General features: G+C 46.0%; 2 long non-coding RNA genes across 2 annotated transcripts in view; one reads left to right on the top strand and one right to left on the bottom strand.

The window, feature by feature from the left end:
- LOC112443017 (uncharacterized) overlaps positions 1–6,955 on the bottom strand; it is a 34,832-nt gene extending 27,877 nt beyond the window's left edge. The window contains exon 1 of the long non-coding RNA XR_003031290.2: positions 6,644–6,955. This is a non-coding gene — a long non-coding RNA (uncharacterized lncRNA). The remainder of the gene's footprint in view (positions 1–6,643) is intronic.
- On the top strand, positions 774–19,351 carry LOC132343254 (uncharacterized). The gene is made up of 3 exons (XR_009492004.1): positions 774–1,824; positions 4,876–6,349; positions 18,170–19,351. It is a non-coding gene; the product is annotated as an uncharacterized lncRNA (long non-coding RNA).
- The last annotated feature ends 218 nt before the right edge of the window (positions 19,352–19,569 follow it).

Genomic DNA, 19,569 nt, shown 5'->3' on the forward strand with positions numbered 1-19,569 from the left:
CCCAGGGATCGAACCCATGTCTCCTGCACTGGCAGGTGGATTCTTTACCACTGAGCCACCAGGGAAGTCCATATTGTTGGTGGGGGACCAGGGTTGGAGAGTTTGGTGTTCACTTGTGTGCATTATTAAAAAAAAAATCTGAGAAATCTTCAGGTGGAGGTGCTAAGGAGAAAGCATTCCCATCCAGGCTGGTGAGGTTTCAAATGCTTTGTAGCCAGTTTGCTTCACCCCAGCTTCCTCCCACTCCACATAAAGCCTCCCTTCTCGCCGAAACAGTATCCAGATACAGAGGTGAATGCTGGTGTTTCTACTCTTGTGAGGAGTGAGCAGTAGGAATATGAACGGTTTTCTGGATCTAAGGACAACTCCTCAGCAAAGAAGAGCTAACTGCAGGCTCAGACTCTCTGCCTCTCCCAACTGCTTCGAACCTTCCCCGGGTTGGACCTGAATCTCAGGCTCACGGCCCATAGAAAGGCAGGCATTTTTTTGTGTGGGCGGCTTTGCGGAGACAGCCACACAGCATGAAATGTGCAGGCCTGAGCCCCGTGATGCTCCCCGGGAGGCTGTTTGTCTGTTGGCATGAAGGAGAAGGAGTCCAGGGCAACCAGCTGCAGCTCCCACCAGGGAGGGCGTGTTCGAGTGAGAACAGGAAACAAATAAGCCCAGAGCTCCTCTCCATGACAAATCCCCAAACATAGCCTCCCGTTAGGAGGAAAATGCCGAATAATAACTCTGACGCTCCCCACGGAGCAGTGTCACAGGTCTTAAGCCTCTGCAACTGACAACACGGGATGGTGACTTCATGCTAAGCTTGGACTTTGTAACGTTAAGTAACAACACGATATTGAAAGTGACAAGCAGACGCTGCCTGGTCCCCACCGGATACTAATCGCTGTGGTAGGAGGAAGCGTCCGGGCCATAAAAACTGTCATCTGTTGGCGTGCGTTCCTGTTGCAACCAAGTCGGCCACATTCCTTGTCCACACATGTTTCAAATCAAGCAAGGGATATAAATGAAAAAAAATCTAACTCTGATTCTCTTTCAGTTTGGCAGAGTGACAGGGACAGTCAGCTGTCCCTGACAGTCCAATACCAGCTCCCTTCAGATTGGTGGGCGTTCTGGGTAGAAGGAGGCTGCAGTTGGTGCGAGTTTACTTTGCTGAAACCTAGGGGAGGAGGGTGGAGACGTTGCCGAGACGTGCTTTCCTCTCCCACCTGGTCCACACCTGGCTCCTTTCTCTGGCCCAGGAATGTGATGTCCCAGGAACTCCCACAAACACTCTTTCCCTCTTTCCCCTGCAGGGATCAGCCTCCCGTCCACCACGAGTCTCTTGGGCCATTGTACCCCCACTAGAATGAGTGCATCTGCTCAGGGGATGGTTTTCTTGCATTTCCTCTGGGAGATAGCCTTTCTTTCCACACCCTAAAGCAGAAATGAGCTGTCTTCTCAAGTTGGTTCAACGTCAAGAGGAACGTGCCACAGCGAAAATTACTTCAGAGCAAAACCTGTCTGATTCTCCTCCCCCCCTTTTTTTTCTCTTCTTCTTTTGCCAAAATCTTGTTGGCTTTCAGTTTTTATGTTTGTGGATACAGGTGTTGGGAAGAGGGATCTTGAGAATGCTGGGCATCCCTGGTAGCCTGGAAAATGATGCTGCTGCTCAGAAGTAACACACTTCAGAGCCTGGAAAGTGGGCAGGCTCATCAGCATCTTGTCCCCATGCCAGGTCTCCTAGGAGAGCAAAGTGCACATTCTGATGGAGAAACAGGTCAGCTCCAAGGGCACCATGTGTGGTGTGGAGCCCAGGCAGCCTTCACCGGAGTACAGGTGAGGTCCCCCCGCCCTGGGGAGCCACAGCCTTCACCAGAGTACAGGTGGGGTCCCCCCGCCCTGGGGAGCCACAGCCTTCACCGGAGTACAGGTGAGGTCCCCCCGCCCTGGGGAGCCACAGCCTTCACCGGAGTACAGGTGGGTTCCCCCCGCCCTGGGGAGCCACAGCCTTCACCGGAGTACAGGTGGGGTCCCCCCGCCCTGGGGAGCCACAGCCTTCACCGGAGTACAGGTGGGTTCCCCCCGCCCTGGGGAGCCACAGCCTTCACCGGAGTACAGGTGGGTTCCCCCCGCCCTGGGGAGCCACAGCCTTCACCGGAGTACAGGTGGGGTCCCCCCGCCCTGGGGAGCCACAGCCTTCACCGGAGTACAGGTGGGTTCCCCCCGCCCTGGGGAGCCACAGCCTTCACCGGAGTACAGGTGGGTTCCCCCCGCCCTGGGGAGCCACAGCCTTCACCGGAGTACAGGTGGGGTCCCCCCGCCCTGGGGAGCCACAGCCTTCACTGGAGTACAGGTGGGTTCCCTCCGCCCTGGGGAGCCACAGCCCTGCAGCACATGTGTTCAGTGTGCAGTCTCCTCACCTTCTGAATGAACCTCTAAGAAAATGGTTTTGTGATTTTTAGTATTTATTTCATATATATGACCTGTGCTTTCACCTCCCAATTTTACCCATTTGCTCTTATATGAAGGAAGTGTGTCTTATTTTTTCATAACTCGTTTCTTGGGATTTTTCTGATTCTAACTGGGTACTCTGCAATGCCAGCCCCATCACCCAGATCTGTGTCAGGGGAACACTCTATGTCTTAAGATGATGCATACGTGAAACCTTCTTTGCACTCCAGAACTCAAGACATTCTCATGCTGTGATTTATAAAGTGAAAATGAAAGCTGCTCAGTCATGTCCGACTCTTTGTGACCACATGGACTATACAGTCCATGGAATTCTCTAGGCCAGAATACGGGCATGGGTAGCCTTTCCCTTCTCCAGAGGATCTTCCCAACCCAGGAATCGAACCAGGGTCTCTTGCATTGCAGGTAGATTCTTTACCAACTGAGCTATCAGAGAAGCCCTAAGTTTGATGTTGTTATTGAAAACTGTCAAATGTCCAGAACACAAAGAAAGTAGCCCCTTCCTTGCCCCGTAGGAGGGCACGTGCTGTAGTATCTTGGAAATATGAACACACGACAGGTTAATAGACTACTTGGTCTTCTGCCCCGCTTAGGTGGACCTCCCTACTGATGTCCCCAAGGGCAGTCCCTCCACCCAAGGAAGCCCTGGCCTTTCGCTGGGCACCAGGCATCCCTCAAGAAGCAGGACTGGCCCATCTTCCACTCATTTGTCTCAGCCACCAGAGTAAGGGTCAGCAAATGTTTGCTGGTAAAAAGCCAATTAATATGTTCAGCTGTGTGAGCAATATGGTCTCTGTTGCAGCTCTTCAACTGTGTATGTAGTTCAGCAAAGTTGCAATGGCCAATAAACCATGAGTGAGTGGGCATGGCTGTGTTTCAATAAAACTTTATTTATACCCTCTGAAATTTGAATTTCAGATCATTTCCATGTGCCACCAAATAGTATTTTTCTTTTATTATTTTTTAAAAAAATTAAAAATGTAAGACCCATTCTCAGCTTGTGGACCAGGCAAAAACAAGACATTTTGTCAACTCCTGCAAGAGACTAGTGTGAAAACAACACAGTAGTGTGTGTTGGGCTCAGCTTTTTAAACTCATCTTTCCTGAGTTGGGTTGTCAGGCACCAGTGAGAATTCTGCTCATGGGCGTGGTCAGAGAGGCTGAGACACCATCATGTGGTGACTAAAATTTCAATTAATGGAGCTAAATGAAACTCCTGTGAGTATATTTAGCCAAATGAGCCATCTAAATGTTTCTATCGAGAATTAACTAGATGACATGTGTACACAGCTTTCTAAAACCTTGTGAAACTGCAGATAGGTTTATCAACACAACTTTTCAAAATTATTGCTGTTTTTGATGATGAAGCTGTTTTAGATTGAGTCAAATTACATTAAGACATGCTGTTGATGCAGGGCCTTACATTTGAAAATCCTGTAAGGCATGGGAGAATATTGTTCATTTGGGAGCTGTTGTCTTATTTTCCTACATACGATACTGATTACATTTTCTAGTTTGTTGTTTCTAAATCTTGTCCTTGGCAGGCCATTCCTTGTTTGGCAATTTTCCATTACTTTTACTTAGGAATGCATATTCATAAGATACTTCACTATTTTGAAGACATTCCAGTGTAAAGAAGGAGAGGAAAGATTTCTTCCTTTAGTTTTATATAAAATATTATTGACACTTTTAAGTCCCTGTGACATTTGTAGTCATCCACTCCCCATCCCTGAAATTTTCAATTTTTCAGAAATGTTCAGGAAATATCAAGCTTTAAAAAAATATTTTTTTGCTTAACATAGAGAATTAAGAGAATTACACTTTATGCAGATTCTAAATTCAACTTGGTTGGAAGTTTTTTATCGAGTCATTTTTTTTTTAAATCAAATCCCTTTAAGAGAAGGACATAACCTTATTTTATTTTGGGATGCTGCTGCTGCTGCTAAGTCGCTTCAATCGTGTCCAACTCTGTGACCCCATAGATGCCAGCCCACCAGGCTCCTCTGTCCCTGGGATTCTCCAGGCAAGAACACTGGAGTGGGTTGCCATTTCCTTCTCCAATGCATGAAAGTGAAAAGTGAAAGTGAAGTCGCTCAGTCGTGTCCGACTCTTAGCGACCCCATGGACTGCAGCCCACCAGGCTCCTCCGTCCATGGGATTTTCCAGGCAAGAGTACTGGAGTGGGGTGCCATTGCCTTCTCCGTATTTTGGGATAGGGTTTATTTAAATCAAAGATTTTGATCTTGTGCTGTTTTTGTAGAATAATTAGGAAACTATAAGAGTAGGTTAAGCTTCCAAGAAGAATGTTTAGGATACATTTTAATACGGGCAATATTCTGGATGCTGCTTCAGAGGAAGACTGGGGTTTCTTGCTCACTGCTGCTGTGATTCTTACTTAAGGTTGTATCTTGGTTTAAGGTTGTCTCTGTGTAGCTGAGGACTGAAGAATTGATGCTTTTGAACTGTGGTGTTGGAGAGGACTCTTGAGAGTGCCTTGGACAGCAAGGAGATCCAACCAGTCCTTCCTAAAGGAGATTAATCCTGGGTGTTCATTGGAAGGACTGATGCTGAAGCTGAAACTCCATTACTCTGGCCATCCGATGCAAAGAGCCGACTCATTAGAAAAGACCCTGATGCTGGGAAAGATTGAAGGCAGGAGGAGAAGGAGACGACAGAGGATGAGATGGTTGGATGGCATCACCAATTCAATGGACATGAGTTGAGCAATCTCTGGGAGCTGGTGATGGACAGGGAAGCCTGGCATGCTGCAATCCATGGGGTTTCGAAGAGTTGGACACTACTGAGCGACTGAACTGAACTGTGTAGCAATATCAGGCCTTTCTGGCCAAGGCTGTCATGGTGCCAGAGGTCCCTGGCGAGTCCTCTTTCTCAAGCTACAGGCGAGAGTCTGTTTGCTTAGCTGGTCAGAAGAGGTTGTGGACAGGCCAGAGGCTGGGGACTCATGGCTCTGCTGGCCATTTTCCTTTTTGACTCTGTTTCTTCATCATCCATCTCACCCCTGAAAACAGCGAGCTTTCTCACAAACACATGCCTCTGGTCACAAGGGGGACTGGGTGGGAGACTGTGGCTGGACCAGTTCAAATCCATCTCCTCCAGTGGGAAACTTCTCAAACCACATGGCTTGGTGGCCCTGAGCCACCCAAGTCATCCGTGTGCATAGAGGCAGCAGGTCAACATTACTAACCAAGTGGGGCTGCCAGGACGCTCCATGTCCAACATGTTAATTTCTTGCCACTGCTCCCACGTTGTTTTCTGCATCATTTTAAGCATCATTAAAAAACCGACAGAATCCCTTTATCATTTTAAATTGCACAATACTGACACTATCAGCCAGCATTCTGGAGAAAGTAAAATGCCATTATTCCAATAAGGAATCATTCCAATCCATGTTTACACGCATTTCTTCAACCCATGTCTGTGAGTGCTCACTTGTAAATAGCTATAGTTTATTACTATTGGCTCCAATTAATTATTGATTAAATACGATCATTTGTGAAACATAGTTTCACTTGGTGAGCAGAGTACAACTTTACTTTTTAAAAAAAGATCTATTGGTTTGAATCTAGCTTGAGACATTCAACTTTCTTTTTCATCTGTTTATTCCATTCTCTGTTCATTCAGACTGTTAATTGTTATTTTTTTCTTTCAGTTACTTACACTATATACATTTCTCTATTATTTTCCATTTTCACTTTTTAGGGTCATGTCGATTCAAAATGATGAGAGAGGGAGCTTCCCCATCACCGATGCCAACTTGAAACTTGAACCTCAACTAATACAGACGTTGTAAAGCTGGTGATTCAGGCAGAGAAACCACATGAGGCATACAGGGCACAGTGCAGGATGGAAGGAGGCTTCAAAAATGGGAAAGGTAGGAAGTGAAGCCCCAGGGGCAGGTGGACTCTTGTCTAGGTGTGACAGGCCAGGCATGGGAACCTTGTTCTAAACCCCCAAATGAGCCACTGCGTCTATGACCAGTCTGTGATCTGATTTCAGATTTCATCTATAGGTGTCCCATTGGGTTTTCACAGGGAGAATGCACAGGGTGTGTGTGTGTGTGTGTGTGTGTGTATGTGTGTGTGTGTTACTGCCCATGTGTTCTTGAACGTGTATGTTTGTGAGTGGGGGCATGTGCATTGTTACTGAACCAAACTTGGGTACTTACCTATGCAAAGTGAAGCCAGTCTCCTGACACCAGCTTGTGATGAAGGAAAGTGCAGTTTATTGCAGGTGCCTACCAGCAGTCCAGGCAGCTTGTGTGCAGAAAGCCGGAACTCCCTGATGGGTTTCAGAAGACCATTTTTAAAGTCCAGGTGAGGGAGGGGGTCAGAGCATATATAATCAGCTTGTGCACAATTCTCTGGTTGTTGGTGGTGAGGTAACCAGGCTAACCTTATCAGTTGCCAGGCAACAGTATGTCTGAGTTCTACATGCTCCTGGTCATCAAGTGCTTCATTTCTTCCATTCAGTTGGGGTTTCCACAACTGTAAAACAACTCAGGAAAAGTGCATCATATTCTATTATCTGGTTATGATAGGAGCTAAAGCAGAGGACATGAGGGGAAACAAGCTAAAGCTGAAGACATGGGGGAGGGGTCCATACCAGGAAGTCCTCATAGGGTCCTACTCCTTGCTTACATTTGCATGTATGTGTTTGGGAGTGGGGAGAATAGTCATAGTTTTTAATTAAAAGTATCTAGTTTGAAAAGTATCTAGTTATCTAGTAACTATGGCAACAAAATCATGACAAACAGCACATTAAACGACAGAGACATCACTTTGCTGACAAAGGTCCGTCTAGTCAAGGCTATGGTTTTATAGTAGTCACGTATGGATGTGAGAGTTGGACTGTAAGGAAGGATGAGCACCAAAGAATTGACCCTTTGAACTGTGGTTTTGGAGAAGACTCTTGAGAGTCCCTTGAACTGGAAGGAGATCCAACCAGTCCATCCTAAAGGAAATCAGTCCTGAAAATTCTTTGGAAGGACTGACGCTGAAGCTGAAACTCCAATACTTTGGCTACCTGATGCGAAGAGCCAACTCATTGGAAAAGACCCTGACGCTGGGAAAGATTGAAGGCGGGAGAAGGGGACGACAGAAGATGAGATGGTTGAATAGTATCATTGACTCCATGGAGATGAGTTTGAGCAAGCTCTGGGAGTTGGTGAAGGACAGCAAAGCCTGGTGTGCTGCAGTCCACGGGGTCACAAGGAGTCAGACATGAACGAGCAACTGAACAACAACAAAGAGGGAAAGTTATGAAGAAAAGTTTTGACAAGTATCAAGTGTGATGTCATGAGAGATGCGCATGAACGAGGAGAGGGGAGCTAAAATAGCCAAAACTTGGTTGCTGCCAAGAAATAGCCACATAACCAGTCTCCAGAGTCATCATCATTTCTATTATGTGATAGACAATTGATACACAGATATTGAGCACATGAAACAATAAATCAATTTTAAGTCAGACTAAGGCTTTAATTCAAGTTTCTAATTTTCTAACATCTGGAGAAGGATATAAATTCTTATATATGTATAAATATAAATTTCTATATACATATAAATATACATGGGCCTTCCCCGGTGGCTGAGATGGTAAAGAACCTGCCTGCAATGCAGGAGACCTAGGTTCAATCCCTGAATCAGGAAGATCCCCTGGAGAAGGGAATGGCTACCCAGTCCAGTATTCTTGCCTGGAGAATCCCATGGACAGAAGAGGCTGGTAGGCTACAATCCACAGGATAACAAAGAGTTGGACAAAACTGAGCAACAATTCTTTTACACTTCCATAAGTGTATATATGTATTGTTTTTATATGTATGTGTGTGTGTGTATGTATGTGTGTGCTACTTGCTCAGTCATGTCTGACTCTTTGTTACCCTGTGGACTGTAGCCTTCCAGCTCCTCCTCTGTCCATGAGATTCTCCAGGCAAGAATACTGGAGTGGGTTGCCATTCCCTTCTCTCTCTCTCTCTCTCTCTCTCTCTCTCTCTGTATATATATATATATATATATATATATATATATATATATATATATGCAGACATAGATGGGGCTTCCCTAGTGACTGAGTGGTAAAGATTCCACCTGCAATGCAGGAGTCACATGTTCAATCCCTGGGCTGGGAAGATCCCATGGAGGAGGGCATGGAGAATCCTGGGCCTCCTATCCTAGGCTGGAGAATCCATGGACAGAGGAACCTGGTAGGCTACAGTCCATAAGGTCGCACAGAGTCAGATATATATATATATATACACACACACATACACACATATGTATATACACACATACATATATGTATATATACACATACATACACAGGCCATTTAACCTGCAGAACACAGTTTGTAAAATAAATATGAACTTAAACATCACTGAAATTCAGGAAATGCTAATTTAGGCAAATCCATTTCTTTTTTTAATCATGATCACAGCTGGTGTCCAGATTAGGCTTTGGAGCCTGTTCATTCTGTGAACACCACAGAACATATATGTGTCCTTTGTCTTGGTATGTGCTTGGGGAACACATTCGAGTCTAGGGTCTACCACTGTGTACATAAAATAAAAAAGTAGGTGACTCTCATTAATCATTTTACTGTGAGAAGTAATATGTTCCAGCCAAAAGGGTGTTTTACTGTAACATTCAAGATAACAAACAATTCACCAAACTTTGCTCCATAAGAGTAACTTACAGGGTCACTCTTTGTGTTTTCCTTATTGTGTATTTCCTAATTTCTCCTGTTAGTGAAATGAAGATGTAATATCAGAACCAGTGTGCTCGTTGTAGTAGTGTTAAAAAGGGCTATGCAAGCCGGACTGTTCCAGGTTATATCTATGTCTATATAGATTATAACATCTATGTTATAAAGAATTGAAGACAGCCATCGTTCATTTCCGTAGCGAAAGACGGAAAAATTCAACTGAGTGCTATTGGAAGGGTCTACATTTCCATGGGCGGAGCAAGATCACAAGGTCTTAGCATGTAGCTGAAGCACCAGGCTCATGCATCGTCCACAGTCTTTCTTCTATGCATTGCCTTGTCACTACTTAATAATCGCCAAGTCAGTGTCCATATCTTCCCACGCCCAGGGTGTCTAAATCCTCGCTGAGATCACACTTGATCGCAGAACCATCCTCTTCCTCTGTGCAGGCCCTGCTACTGTGTCTTTCAGGAGGAAATAGCAGTTCTTAAGCTCATGGAGGTTTGCTCTGGAGGGTTGTGGAAGCAGTGAATTAGCAGTTGATGCATGCAAATGCAAAAATGGTGACATAAAGGCCATGACATAAGACAAAGGGGACCTCCAAGGTCTGGCTAGAGAGTGACTTTATCACTCTGCTGTGAATTGGGGCTCCCTGAGGGGGAGGAGTGGTTCTTTTTTGCAGCCTGGGATTGGACTCTAGCGATGCCAGGTGGAATGATTTAGGTCTGTGTTGTAGAATTACAAGGACTACATTTATAGAGACAGGAAATTGAGGAGCCTGGAAGAGCAGATCCAATGCCGGGAACACAAAGGGCCTGGAAGGAGATATAAGACAGGAGCAGACCTGAGCACATGGAAGACCAGTCACCGAGGTCTGGGGTTATGATCCCAGAGGCATGGGCTGAGTCTGTGAAACAGCGTGCAGCCCTGACCTGAGTAACACTGTGCTGTGCACATTCAGTTGCCCAGTCATGTCTGACTCTTTGCGACCCCATGGACTGGAGTCTGCCAGGCTCCTCTGTTCCAGGAATTCTCCAGGCAAGACTACAGGAATGGGTTACCATTTCCTCCTCCAGGGGATCTTCCCAACCCAGGGATCAAACCTGAGTCTCCTGTATCTCCTGTGTTGCAGGCAGGTTCATTACCCTGAGCTCCCTGGGAAGCCCAGGTCATCCTCTGACCTCTCAGCAATTGTCAGATTTTGGGGTAAACATAGACAAAGACACTTAGAAATCAGTGAGGCAGTAATTATCCACTCCATGGCCTTGGTGCTGGGTCAGGACACAGAAAAAACAGTCTTAGTATCAGATTTACAAATTACACTGTCATTTCACATGCTTGCACAAATTACTGAGTAAAAAGTCCCAATCCCAGTCGTCAGGTGCTCCAATCAACGCCTTGTGTGAAAATACTGCTGGGCGGTGGCCCCAGGGACTCCGTGTGGCAGGACCAGCTATGCTTGGAGTTGCAGCAGAGAGCAGAGAGCTGATAAGATGGAGGGATGTAGGGGCCAGCCTGGCTTTAGACAATAGCGTCAAGCAACTACCGTGTCAAAGCTGCATGTGGAGAACATCATCAGGGTGCAAGGATTCAGCGGGAAGGAGGGCATAAATGAGTTCTGCCAGGTCCAGGACAAGGCACTGAAGAGAAACCCAATAGAAGGTTGGGCTAGTCCTCTAAGACCCCCAGAGGCCCCAGTCAGGGAGCCAGAGAAAAAGCAGGTACTTTTCTACTCAGCAATGAGGGGCCTGAAACCAATAAAAGAGTGGAGGCAACAAGGAGCCAGAAAATCCACACAGAGGGAGGGGGTGAAGACACATTATGTAACCCCTGGCATCCAGGTCTCAGGGCGCATGAATCCTGAGACCGGAATAGGGGAGTGCCCTCAAACGTACCCAAGCAGGGAGCTGCAGGAATGCTGTCTTTCTCACTCAGGTGTGTAGGGTCTGAAATTTGTTTTAAGATCACAATGCACAGTACACATGAGAACGCTTGTTTTAAATGAGAAAATAAATCACAACAAATCATTAGTTAAGTCGAAATATTAGCTTAAATGGAAACACAGATAGATAAAAGGGTGAAATGCTACAGATCTATTTTATTTTCCTGTCATTTTGGAGGGTGTAGTACTCATCTTTTCAAGTGACTGTGATTTCCATAAAAAAAAAAAAAAACTTACTTGCCTAAATTTTATTGTTGTTGTTCAGTCACTAAGTTGTATTCCACTCTTTGTGACCCCATGGACTGCAGCACACCAGGCTCCTCTGTCCTTCACTATCTCCTGGAGCTTGCTCAAACTCTTGTCCGTTGAGTTGGTGATGACATTCAACAATCTCATCCTCTGTCGTCCCCTTCTTCTTCTACCTTCAATCTTTGCCAGCATCAGGGTCTTTTCTAATGAGTCTGCTCTTTGCATCAGGTGGCCAATATACTGGCGCTTTAACATCAGTCCTTCCATTGAATATTCAGGGTTGATTTCCTTTAGGATTGGCTGGTTTGATCTCCTTGCGGTCCAAGGGACTCTCAAGTCTCTTCTCCAACACCATTTTTCTGGCTGAATATAAAACATGCAGCTTCATCTGGAACAGTCTCTGCCATTTGTAGTGTTGAAGTGGGTGTGTGTTCTGCAAACACAAGGATCCTAATAAATTCTGTTTCAGGAAATTTCCATCAAAAGTGGAAAAAAAGATTATGAATGTATTTCTAAATATTATTGCTGCTTTTCTGACAACATCCCTGATGAGGGGGAACATCCACTGTGATAAGGAAATCTGCTTACAACTTTACACATCTGGCGATTGGAAGACGTTCCCATGGACGACCTTCTAAGGCCATGAGATTTGAAACTTTTCTCCTCTGTTACCGCAGTCTCTGGTGCCAACACTTATGGGAACTTTTCCTCTCACAAGACCTTGGCCTGTATCTTTGCTCATGAGCTGATGGCAGGGACAGCTTCCAGTGACTAAATTATTCAAAGAAATGACCACAAAGTCATCATGGATTTGCTGTTGTCGACTTGACGTACTTAGTTGCTCAGATGCCTGCAACTCTTTGGACTGTACGGACTGTCTACAGACTCTACAGACTGTAGCCCACCGCGTTCCTCTGTCCTTGAGATTTCCCAGGCAAGAACACTAGAGTGGGTTGCCATTTCCTTCTCCAGGCCACCTCCCTGACCCAGGGATCGAACTCTGAACTGCAGCTGGCAGACAGATTTTTCTTTTTACCACTGAAGATCAGATTAAACTTCTGGCTAAATGTGTCTTTAGAGCAGTTCCATAGACTAGATAAGGAAATTGTGGCCAATAAACACCCCCAGACACTAGGGGAAGGTGTAAGCCCTGGTGGGCTGCAGCCATGGGATCCCAAAAAGTCAGCTATGACTTAGCGACTGAGCGCACATGTTGAGAAATGCAGACGCGTTGATGATAGACTGGGCCCTTCCCAGGAGGCTCAGATGGTAAAGAATCTGCCTGCAATGCAGGAGGCCCAGGTTTGATCCCTGGGTGGGGAAGATTCCCTGGAGAAGGGAATGGCTACCCACTTCAGTGTTCTTGCCTGGAGAACCCCATGGACAAGAGAGCCTGGCAGGCTATCGTCCATGGGGTCACAAAGAGTCAGACATGGCTGAGTGACTGACACGTTAGCATTTTATGATATGTCACTCAAAGCAGAGACACAGAAAGAATCTTAAGTCAAGCAAAGTCTTATTTTTGACCAACAGTGACCCAAAATAGGCATCCATGGGTGTGCATCATGGAGACAGAGCCAAGGGTCAGTGACCAGATTGAGCTGGAAAATGTAGATAAAAATGGATGCATGCATAGCATAGTGAAGGACAGGGCAGCTTGGAGTCCTGCAGCCCAAGGAATCGCAGAGTCAGACGTGATTGACTGACTGAGTAACAATAACAGCAGCTACAGCACCACACACTTTGTGGACGTTGATTTCTATTTCTATTTTGCAAGAGATGTGGGAAACATCCTGGCTGGCCACGTGGGTCCAGGTGGGTGAACGGGAGGTTGCTCCGTGCTTGAGATTGGGACCTGACCTGCTTTCTGACTCTGTTCAGACCATACACCTTCTCCGAGTCTGCTTTGTCAATACCTAGAGACAATATTCCAGTACTCTTGCCTGGAAAAGCCCATGGACGGAGGAGCCTGGTGGGCTGCAGTCCATGGGGTCGCGAAGAGACGGACACGACTGAGCGACTTCACTTTCACTTTCCACTTTCATGCATTGGAGAAGGAAATGGCACCCCACTCCAGCGTTCTTGCCTGGAGAGTCCCAGGGACAGGGGAGCCTGGTGGGCTGCCGTCTATGGGGTCGCACAGAGTCGGACAGGACTGGAGCAGCTTAGCAGCAGCAGCAGCAGCAGAGACAATATTCCATGTATTTCACCTTCTGTGCTGTGCTGGCTGAGGAATTCCAGCCGTGAAGCGGTGGCTAAAAGATGATATTTCTCCCAGCTGAAACCAGGTGCAAACACGTGACCTGGACTACTTCCTCAAAGATCACCCGGGTAGGCTCACACCACCAGCGGACAAGAAACTCAGCACCAGGAGGCAATGACGTGAGGCCTAGTTCACCAGCAAAGCAGCGCTCAGCCTGGCAAAAGGCCGGATGCCATGGAAATGATCTGTGGTCAGCGACTGGACTTCCCAAATAAACGAATCACTGCCTGCACAGGCATGCCTCATCTCCAGCTCTGCATCACCAGACCTAGGACAGCCATACTCGTTGAGGGGGAACTAATCCTTTTCTGATGAGGAAACTAAAAGAAATTATTTACAACAGATTTATAAGACTCAGAAGGATGTGCAGTATTATTACTCAGTGCACTAAATCACATTTCTTCCAACCTACAAATCACCCCCTGGACAGTGTGGTATTCTAGTAAAAGCCTTCTTCCCAAGGGGACTTGGGAGAAAGAGACAACTTCTGGGAAGATGAGAGTTGCAATAAAAGTACTGTAGAGGAGACAGAACTGAGTCAGTGGAAAAATAGCTTGTTGTTATTTCCCTGGAGTAACTTAACAGAGATAATTGCATACATATATAATATTTGTAGGAGCTCTCAGCCTGACACTGGTAAACACTGCCTCCGAAAACGTTAATCATAGTCATCATCGTAATATGATTAATGCAATGATATTTTAATGGGGTTGGGGATTTGAGAATATTCACATGACAGGAATGAAAACAATCAAATGCTTAGAAAGTAGATCTAACGAGCAAAGGCCAACTGGATTGTGATGGCTGAGCTAAGAAGGGAGATAGGAAACCGAGTGAGCCTGGTAGACACACTGGATGAGCAAAGAGGAAATGAGTGAGAGATGATGACAAAAAAGGAGCAGTTAAAGCTAGAAAATACCTCAGAAACTATATTTGGAGGCCTGCCTGATTTGCCAATGAGAATACATGAGGCTAAGGCCCAAAATCTGTAAAAAAAAAAAACCCAATTTTTAAAGTGTATCGATTGCCAAAGTGGAAGACCCTGAATCACTCCTCTATCACAAACAGACCAATGACATAGTTGGAAGGGGAAAACGGGCCTTTTGATTTCATGATTAATTAGAAATTAAGGAACTCTATTGTATAGATTGCATATATATGGGAATGATGCTGAAGCTCCAATACTTTGGTCACCTGATGCCAAGAACCGACTCTTTGAAAAACACCCGGATGCTGGGAAAGATTGAGGGCAGGAGAAGAGGGAGACAGAGGATGAGATGGTCAGATGGCATCACCGACTCAGTGAGCATGAGTTTGAGCAAGCTCTGGGATATGGTGAAGGGCAGGGAAGCCTGGCATGGTTCAGTCCATGGGGTTGCAAAGAATTGGACATGACTGAGAGATTGAACAGCAATAACAATTATACCGATGCTATAATTGAGTTCCCAAACATCTCAACGAATGCCTTTCCTATCTTTTGCATGATGAGAACCAGGGCTCCATGGTCGGTTTGGGATGGACACAAATCAGAGAAGCTGAGCAGTCCCTTCCAGTCCTGGTCGTGGAAGGTTAGCCAGGCCTAGCATTTTATTGCAATCAGGAAGACTCTGTACTTTCATTTCCCTCTGGACTTGGATGTGTGCTTGTATTATTTTCCTTAGATACTTGTCAGCTCAGCAAGAAGAGCCTCCCTAACGCAGGACACTTGACTTGGCCAAACCTGCACTGTTTTCCTTATCAAGCAGAGCGCTTGGGAAGCACCCACTTTGCATAATGGAGTGCTTGGCACTGAGATCCCACACGCAGCCGCTGGATGGGTCAGCGCGCTTGTTGTTCTTCAAGGGGATGCATGCTGAGTTTTGAAATTGCACCCTGAGCAGTTTATACACGAATCATTCTTGTCTTAATACACATCGGTTTCAATTGCTAACACATTAAAGATGCTCTAAGTTCAGCCCCGCGGGTTGAAAAGGTGGAAAGCCTTGGGAAACAGTTGGACACCATCCTGCTCACTCAAGTTGATAATAACTGGATGATAAACATGTACAGATGACGCTGTGCTCCCAGGGAAATGAGAAAGCACCAAAGAAGCAGCTTAAATTGGCTCCATTTTGCAGTTTGATGGTTCTATTAAAGAGTGACATAATTATGTCCTCATATTTGTTAGCAAATCACTGTTTACCTACCGGCTGTTCTTGCCTTTTGGGCTTCAGGCTGTTAGTCCCAAATCTGCTTCGGATCTGTCTCTGCCTCTTGGCTGCTAAGAAGTCACTCACCTTGCTGGTTCTTGGTTCTCTCACCTTAAAACGAGAAGAGTAACATCTACCATGTAGTGTGGTTGCTGTTCTTGTTCCGTTGCTAAGCTGTGTCTGACTCTTCGCAACACCATGGACTGCAGCACGCCAGGCCTCCCTGTCCATCACCAGCTCCTGGAGTTTACTCAAACTCATGTCCATTGAGTTGGTGATGCCATCCAACCATCTCATTCTTGGTCGTCCCTTTCTCCTCCTGCCTTCAATCTTTCCCAGAATCAGGGTCTTTTCTAACGAGTCAGCTCTTTGCATTGGCTAGCCAATGTATTGGAGCTTTAGCTTGAGTCCTTCCAGTGAATATTCAGGTATGGGGTGATTGGATTCATTGGAGGACTGCACATATACAGCAGTAATGGGACCAGCCTCTTTCCTGGGTTGTGGGAGCAACTGCAGCCTTGTGTATTAGTGCTCTGGGGATATTCCTGTTCTCTCTCTCACCCTTTTAACCACATCTAATATTTAAATTCTGGAAAAGTATCAACATGTGACGGTAAATGCAGTGGAAAGAAGATTGTTTGAAACTGTCAGAGAGAAAATTCTTCCGCTCTCATGACCAAATCTTCTAAGAGTCACCGGGGGCATTAGGAAACACAACCTTGCATTCCATCCATCTCTCCTTGCTGCTTGCACCACTTATACATGAAGGCGCGAGAGAACCCCGGGGAAACAGAGATCATCCGAGGCTCCCCCGTCAGCAGTGTGGTCCACCAGACTGTATTTCAAGGTGGATCTTGTCCCACAAAGCTCCTTCTGCTTCAGAACCTTCTGGCTGAGTCCTCTTTGACCCACCTGCCACCTCTTTTTCTGTGGGATTGTTTTCTGCACTGAAGGAAATCTCACTTTACCAGTATTCTAAATCATCCTGGGATGCCTCGGGAAATGACCCTGCTCAGCCTGGTGGTCAGGAGTGGCCCCTTTGGACACCACAGTGTGACCATCGTGGGAATCCTGCCCTAGATGTTTCTCTGCATTTCATGTGTGATGTTTATCTTGCTGAAGCCTAAGGACCATTTTCATCCATAACCTAAGGGGACCCCTTTAGAGAGAATAACACCTGGCTTTTGGGACACTCCATTTTCCTAGCTCTCCTGGAACTCACCCTGTGTCTCATTAAGGAACTCTTCCACCTCCGATGACCCCTTAGACAGCGGGACCCCGAGGGCTCCATCCCTGGTCCACTGAGTAAAGTCTCTGCCTGGGAGAACCCATCCTTCTCCAGATATGATTTCTCGTGTCTCCAGCACACACACATGTGCATCTTTCATGCTCTCCCCGAGGACCTGATGGTTGCAGCATTTGTGGGCTCTAGGAGATCTTCTGGCAGCAAGGCTCAGCCCCTCCTGGGCCCACTGAGGCAGACCTCCCTTTACACACCACTCCTCACCTTTCTGGGCCTCTTCTCTCCCTCCTGATTGGTGAGCTTGGGCGGAAATAATAGACAATGTGGGGCTGCAGACCTTCTGGGTCTTCTTTCGGGTTGACGTGTCTTCAGAGTGTGTGGGACTGACAGCGGAAGGACTGTTAATGCAAAGTTAAGACACAACATAGCCATTACTTATGGTTCAATGGGAACACGCATTTTAAAATGTCTGTCAATTAAAGGGAAGACATCATCCTTTACAGGAATCAGTAAATATCTAAAGGCTGTACTGAAAGTGTTTTGAGGAGCTGAAAATGCATACACAAAAAATTCTTACAGGCCAGTTTTGTTGTTCAGTTGCCAAGTTGTGTCTGACTCTTTGCAACCCCGTGGACTACAGCACACCAGGCTTCCCTGTCCTTCACTGTCTCCCGTAGCTTGCTCAGATTCATGTCCATTGAACTGGTGAGGCTTTCTAACCATCTCATCCTCTGCCGCCCTCTTCTCCCTTTGCTTTCAATCTTCCCCAGCATCAGGGTCTTTTCCAGTGCTTCAGCTCTTCACATAAGGTAGCCAAAGTGTTGGAGCTTCAGCTTTAGCATCAGCCCTTCCGATGAATATTCAGGGTTGATTTCCTTTAGGATGGATTCGTTGGATCTCCTTGCAGTCCAAGGAAATCTCAAGAGCCTTCTCCAACACTGCCGTTCAAAGGCACCAATTCTTTGGCCCTCAGCCTTATTTATGGTCCAGCTCTCACATCTGTACATGACTACTGGTAAAACCATAGCTTTGACTATATGGACCTTTGTTGGCAAAGTGATGTTTCTGCTTTTTAATACACTAAGTTTGTCATATCTTTTTTTCCAAGGAGTAATAAAAAAGCATGAATCAAGGAAACAAAACAGTGCAGCCCAGAAAACATGGAGAACCACAATGAGGACACAGAGGATTTGAATCTGGAAGACTGGACCGCTAGAGAACTCTGAGAGCCCACACCAGTCTATGGAACCGCATGATCAGAACTCAAGGCCCAGGTCACTTTGGCCCTAACAATGGCAGTGCCATCTTGGCTGAGGTTGCCTGTGACCAGGGACATTCAGTTTGCACGGTAAACTGGGCTTGGTTATTATCAAGAATGTCAGCCTTTTCATACATAACTGAGTTTAAAAAAAAAAGAAACTTACTTAGATATTGATATCTGACAGATGGATCCTGCAGAAAGTCAACAGTCCAATGTTCAGAAAGTTGGTACCAGTTTCAACAAATGACTGGTTGTACTAGTGAAGTCTTAGTTGCTCAGTCATGTCCAGCTCTTTGCAATGCCATGGGCTGTAGCCTGCCAGGGGATTTCCCAGGCAAGAATACTAGAGTGGGTAGCCATTCCCTTCTCCAGAGGGTCTTCCTGATCTTCAAACTGGGTCTCCTGCAGTGCAGGCAGTCTTTCCATGTGATGTTCCACACCTTATAGGGCCACCTCATTCTTTCTTCTCTTCCAACTTTTCTTACCCATTTACTTAAGGTTACAAATCTTGGGTGGTGTTAGGAACATGTTGTTTCTAATCCTGACCAGCTGCCTTTCTTTAACTAGTGAGGAAAAAGAATTCACATTATTCCCTCTTCATTGTGTGTAGGTCCCCATTGATACTGATTAGCAGAAAAAAAGAAAATATTGGAAAGTGAAGTCGCTCAGTCATGTCCAATTCTTTACGACCCCATGGACTGTGGCCCACCAGGTTCCTCCATCCATGGGATTTCCCAGGCAACAAAACGGGAGTGGGTTGCCATTTCCTTCTCCAGGAGATCTTCCTGACCCAGGGATCGAACCCAGGTCTCCCGCATTGTAGGCAAACAGCTTTACCGTCTGAGCCACCAGGGAAGTTCATTAATTAGCAGAGTTAATATCAATTCCTCTTCAATAGTAACCACTCAATATTCCTTCATTATTAATTCCTCTTCCTATCTGGGATTAGAAATAACCTAGTAACTCTCTTAGCTGTTTTCTCTTTTGTAAAAGAATTCTCAATCAGAGGATTGTCCTTGTCATGCCTAATTTCAATGCTGTGTATGAGTCATTTTGGTTTTTAGCCTTAGATGCAAGTGACCTGTATACTTGCTTTCTGTGCTCAGCGTTTCTCTCCACGCCATGGGAATGCCCCCAAGCACACCAAAAACCATGTTCATAGAGTCTTGAGGGTGACATTTGGGCCATGCAGCCGGCATGACCTGAGGAGGTACCCAGTGCCCCATGAGAAGGGTCCGCATAGGCAG

Source organism: Bos taurus, chromosome 20 (assembly GCF_002263795.3).
Source record: "Bos taurus isolate L1 Dominette 01449 registration number 42190680 breed Hereford chromosome 20, ARS-UCD2.0, whole genome shotgun sequence".
In the NCBI taxonomy this organism is placed as follows: domain Eukaryota; kingdom Metazoa; phylum Chordata; class Mammalia; order Artiodactyla; family Bovidae; genus Bos; species Bos taurus.